The sequence below is a fragment of the Mus caroli genome, unplaced genomic scaffold (genome assembly GCF_978045245.1).
Source record: "Mus caroli unplaced genomic scaffold, Mus_caroli_1 scaffold_6, whole genome shotgun sequence".
Classification (NCBI taxonomy): Eukaryota; Metazoa; Chordata; class Mammalia; order Rodentia; family Muridae; genus Mus; species Mus caroli.
The window spans coordinates 83,849,675-83,854,238 of NW_028227261.1; positions in this window are offsets into that span (position 1 = coordinate 83,849,675).

Consider the following 4,564-nt stretch of genomic DNA (forward strand, 5'->3'; position numbering starts at 1 on the left):
AGAGCGCAGGGTCGGCTGACACCCGCCAGCTACCCACGACCCCCGCCACAGGATTTTGAGACTGCTGGTGAGTGGAACACAGCTTCTGCTCCAGTCCAATCATGCGGGACCTGAGACTGCTTTGGTTGGGGAGGCAGAAATCCGGCCTGAGTACGGCCACAAGCCTCTTCCAGTCAGAAAAGCGCCGGGGTAGCTAGGGCGCAGGGTCGGCTGACACTCACCAGCTATGCACGACCCCTGCCACAGGATTTTGAGACTGCTGGTGAGTGAAACACAGCCTCTGCTCCAATCTTTAAACAGTGACAACGACAACAACTAACCCCAGAGATTACCAGATGGCAAAAGGTAAACGTAATAATCTTACTAACAGAAACCAAGACTACTCACCATCATCAGAACCCAGCACTCCCACTTCGCCCAGTCCAGGGCACCCCAACACACCGGAAAAGCTAGACACGGATCTAAAAGCATATCTCATGATGATGGTAGAGGACTTCAAGAAGGACTTTAATAACACACTTAAAGAAATACAAAGGAACACTGGTAAACAGGTAGAAGACAGTAAAGAGGAAGCACAAAAATCCCTTAAAGAATTACAGGAGAACACTGCTAAAGAGTTACAAATCCTTAAAGAAAAACAGGATAACATAATCAAACAGGTAGAAGTCCTTACAGAAAAACAGGAAAACACATCCAAACAGATGATGGAAATGAACAAAACCATACTAGACCTAAAAAGGGAAGTAGACACAATAAAGAAAACCCAAAATGAGGCAACACTGGAGATAGAAACCCTAGGAAAGAAATCTGGAACCATAGATACGAGCATCAGCAACAGAATACAAGAGATGGAAGAGAGAATCTCAGGTGCAGAAGATTCCATAGAGAACATCGGCACAACAATCAAGGAAAATGTAAAATGCAAAAAGATCCTAACTCAAAACATCCAAGAAATACAGGACACAATGAGAAGACCAAACCTACGGATAATAGGAGTAGATGAGAATGAAGATTTTCAACTCAAAGGACCAGCAAACATCTTCAACAAAATTATAGAAGAAAACTTCCCAAATCTAAAGTAAGAGATGCCATGAACATACAAGAAGCCTACAGAACTCCAAATAGACTGGGCCAGAAAAGAAATACCTCCCGACACATAATAATCAGAACAACAAATGCTCTAAATAAAGATAGAATACTAAAAGCAGTAAGAGAAAAAGGCCAAGTAACGTATAAAGGCAAGCCTATCAGAATTACACCAGATTTATCACCAGAGACTATGAAAGCCAGAAGATCCTGGACGGATGTTATACAGACACTAAAAGAACACAAACTCCAGCCCAGGCTACTATACCCAGCCAAACTCTCAATTAACATAGATGGAGAAACCAATGTACTCCACGACAAAACCAAATTCACACATTATCTCTCCACGAGTCCAGCCCTTCAAAGGATAATAACAGAAAAAAACCAATACAAGGACAGGAACCATGCCCTAGAAACAACAAGAAGGTAATCCCTCAACAAACCTAAAAGAAGACAGCCACAAGAACAGAATGCCAACTTTAACAACAAAAATAACAGGAAACAACAATTACTTTTCCTTAATATCTCTTAATATCAATGGACTCAACTCCCTGATAAAAAGACATAGACCAACAAACTGGCTACACAAACAAGACCCAACATTTTGCTGCTTACAGGAAACTCATCTCAGAGAAAAAGATAGACACTACCTCAGAATGAAAGGCTGGGAAAACAATTTTCCAAGCAAATGGCATGAAGAAACAAGCTGGAGTAGCCATTCTAATATCTGGTAAGATTGACTTCCAACCCAAAGTCATTAAAAAAGACAGGGAGGGACACTTCATACTCATCAAAGGTAAAATCCTCCAAGAGGAACTATCAATCCTGAATATCTATGCTCCAAATACAAAGGCAGCCACATTCATTAAAGAAACTTTAGTAAATCTCAAAGCACACATTGCACCTCATACAATAATAGTGGGAGACTTCAAAACACCACTTTCACCAATGGACAGATCATGGAAACAGAAACTAACAGGGACACAGAGAAACTAAGAAAAATTATGAATCAAATGGATCTGGCAGATATCTACAGAACATTCTATCCTAAAACAAAAGGATATACCTTCTTTTCAGCACCTCATGGTACCTTCTCCAAAATTGACCACATAATTGGTCACAAAACAGGCCTCAACAGATACAAAAATATTGAAATTGTTTCATGCATCCTATCAGATCACCATGGACTAAGGCTGATCTTCAATAACAAAATAAATAATAGACAGCCAACCTTCACGTGGAAACTGAACAACACTCTTCTCAATGATACCTTGGTCAAGGAAGGAATACAGAAAGAAATTAAGGACTTTTTAGAGTTCAATGAAAATGAAGCCACAATATACCCAAACTTATGGGACACAATGAAAGCATTTCTAAGAGGAAATCTCATAGCTCTGAGTGCCTCCAAAAGGAAACTAGAGAGAGCACACATTAGCAGCTTGACAACATACCTAAAACACTAGAACAAAAGGAAGCAAATTCACCCAAGAGGAGTAGACGGCAGGAAATAATCAAACTCAGGGGCGAAATCAACCAAGTGGAAACAAGAAGAACTATTCAAAGAATCAGCCAATCAAGGAGCTGGTTCTTTGAGAAAATCAACAAGATAGATAAACCCTTAGCCAGACTCACTAGAGGGCATAGGGAAAGCATCCTAATTAACAAAATCAGAAATGAAAAAGGAGACATAACAACAGATCTTGAAGACATCCAAAACACCATCAGATCCTTCTACCAAAGGCTATACTCAACAAAACTGGAGAACCTGGATGAAATGGAGAAGTTCCTAGACAGATACCAGGTACCAAAGTTGAATCAAGATCAGGTTAATGATCTAAACAGCCCTATATCCCCCAAAGAAATAGAAGCAGTCATTAATAGTCTCCCAACCAAAAAAAGCCCAGGACCAGATGGGTTTAGTGCAGAGTTCTATCAGACCTTCAAAGAAGATCTAATCCCAGTTCTTCACAAACTATTCCACAAAATAGAAACAGAAGGTACTCTACCCAACTCATTCTATGAAGCCACAATTACTCTGATACCTAAACCACAAAAAGACCCAACAAAGATAGAAAACTTCAGACCAATATCCCTTATGAATATTGATGCAAAAATCCTCAATAAAGTTCTTGCTAACCGAATCCAAGAACACATCAAAACAATCATCCATCCTGACCAAGTAGGTTTCTCTCCAGGGATGCAGGGATGGTTCAATATACGGAAATCCATCAACGTAATCCAGTATATAAACAAAAACCACATGGTCAAAGACAAAAACCACATGGTCATCTCATTAGATGCGGAAAAAGCATTTGACAAGATCCAACACCCATTCATGATAAAAGTCTTGGAAAGATCAGGAATTCAAGGCCCATACCTAAACATGATAAAAGCAATCTACAGCAAACCAGTAGCCAACATCAAAGTAAATGGTGAGAAGCTTGAAGCAATCCCTCTAAAATCAGGGACTAGACAAGGATGTCCACTTTCTCCATACCTATTCAACATTGTACTTGAAGTCCTAGCCAGAGCAATTCGACAACAAAAGGAGATCAAAGGGATACAAATTGGAAAAGATGAAGTCAAAATATCACTCTTTGCAGATGATATGATAGTATATATAAGTGACCCTAAAAATTCCACCAGAGAACTCCTAAACCTGATAAACAGCTTTGGTGAAGTAGCTGGATATAAAATTAACTCAAACAAATCAATGGCCTTTCTTTACACAAAGAATAAACAGGCCGGGAAAGAAATTAGGGAAACAACACCCTTCTCAATAGTCACAAATAATATAAAATATCTTGGCGTGACTCTAACTAAGGAAGTGAAAGATCTGTATAATAAAAACTTCAAGTCTCTGAAGAAAGAAATTATAGAAGATCTCAGAAGATGGAAAGATCTCCCATGCTCATGGATTGGCAGGATCAATATTGTAAAAATGGCTATCTTGCCAAAAGCAATCTACAGATTCAATGCAATCCCCATCAAAATTCCAAATCAATTCTTCAACGAATTAGAAAGTGCAATCTGCAAATTCATCTGGAATAACAAAAAACCTAGGGTAGCAAAAACTCTTCTCAAGGATAAAAGAACCTCTGGTGGAATCACCATGCCGGACCTAAAGCTCTACTACAGAGCAATTGTGATAAAAACTGCATGGTACTGGTATAGTGACAGACAAATAGACCAATGGAATAGAATTGAAGACCCAGAAATGAACCCACACTTATGGTTACTTGATCTTCGACAAGGGAGCTAAAAACATCCAGTGGAAGAAAGACAGCATTTTCAACAAATGGTGCTGGCACAACTGGTTGTTAACATGTAGAAGAATGCGAATTGATCCATTCCTATCTCCTTGTACTAAGGTCAAGTCTAAGTGGATCAAGGAACTTCACATAAAACCAGAGACACTGAAATTTATAAAGGAGAAAGTGGGGAAAAGCCTTGAAGATATGGGCACAGGGGAAAAATT